Source organism: Ischnura elegans, chromosome 9, assembly GCF_921293095.1.
Source record: "Ischnura elegans chromosome 9, ioIscEleg1.1, whole genome shotgun sequence".
NCBI classification, from domain to species: domain Eukaryota; kingdom Metazoa; phylum Arthropoda; class Insecta; order Odonata; family Coenagrionidae; genus Ischnura; species Ischnura elegans.
Genome location: NC_060254.1, coordinates 40215805 through 40217105, shown reverse-complemented (window position 1 = coordinate 40217105; position 1301 = coordinate 40215805). Strand labels below are relative to the sequence as shown.

General features: G+C 33.4%; 1 non-coding gene across 1 annotated transcript; it reads left to right on the top strand.

Annotated features, from left to right (window-relative positions):
* The first annotated feature begins 822 nt into the window (after positions 1–822).
* On the top strand, positions 823–896 carry Trnat-agu. Its single transcript has one exon. It is a non-coding gene; the product is annotated as a tRNA-Thr (tRNA).
* The last annotated feature ends 405 nt before the right edge of the window (positions 897–1301 follow it).

Here is a 1301-nt window from a genome sequence, read left to right as displayed (position 1 = left end):
CGGAACGCTTCAATTACTACATTTTATTAACTTTTCCTGATATTTTTTAATTTTTAAGGAACATTTTAAAATGTAACACAGTCTAAAATCTATGTACATTTATGAATCTTTCTGAATCATTAAAGATGAAAGAATGAGCCTAATGCGAGGATTTTTACACGAAAAAATGTCACATAGAGCGAAAGGGAAGCGTCTTCTTAAGGAAATCGGTATTGATTTGAAATCGATTTTTTAAATCCCTGACTTTACCGATAAAAATGAAATTAATATTTTGTAAATATTAAACGAAATTTATTTGTTTGCGATGGAATTGGATATTGGAATCGGCATAAGAAATTGATAATTTCGTTTCGCCTGTTTACCAAATTTATACCCAGTGTTTCATGATATTTTTATGAAGTAACTTCACACTCTGAGTGTCTATATAATCATATATTCGCTCCATAGAAGTTTCCTGAAGCCAAATAAATGTTTTTAATTATTTTTTTAGAGGACCTCCATAATTATTCAACAGTTAACAAAATAAACCTCCATGAAATTGATTAGGACGCATATAATAGTGAATTCTCGTTTCCAATTAAATTTATGTATAATTTATTATAGAAGACCTCTATAATTTTTCATCCAAATGAAAATAATGAACTTCCTCGAAGGGAAACCATATTCTTTTAATAGCGAATTCTTGTTTCCTTTTCCCTTTTAGAAATGCATTATTTTCAAACGCTGTTTTAATTATTGTTTTCTTCCTTTCATTCTAAATAAGCACGGTCTTAACAACTTGTCTTACCGTTTTAAAATGATTTTATTCATTGCAGTAGTCGCGGCGCCGTGGCTTAGTTGGTTAAAGCGCCTGTCTAGTAAACAGGAGATCGGGAGTTCGAATCTCCCCGGTGCCTGCCATTTTTTTAGTCTTCGGTGGCGTCGAGGTAACTTCCCCGTTTGCCAAAGGTCGCGGTTTCGAATCCCGCCTGGGTGGATTTTGCACCATCCTGGACATATGTGCGCGTGATTATCAAAAAAGTGAAGAGTAAGAAAGGACCTTCTAGTTCTAAATTCACTTGTAATGAAGACGGAATTGTCATCATTATTGCTGTTATAATTTTCCTCACAGCAATTTTGCTGGTTTTAGGCGAGGTATGGGTCACACTAAGAACTCTCGTCTTTTTATTTTGGATTTAAACATTTTCTAAAAATACGGCAAGTATTCAAAATTGCTGATTTTTGTATTTCGTAAGAAACAAGATTTCCGGCTATATTATAATTTTTAGACCTCGATTTGTTGAGTGAGTCAGTACACCCGT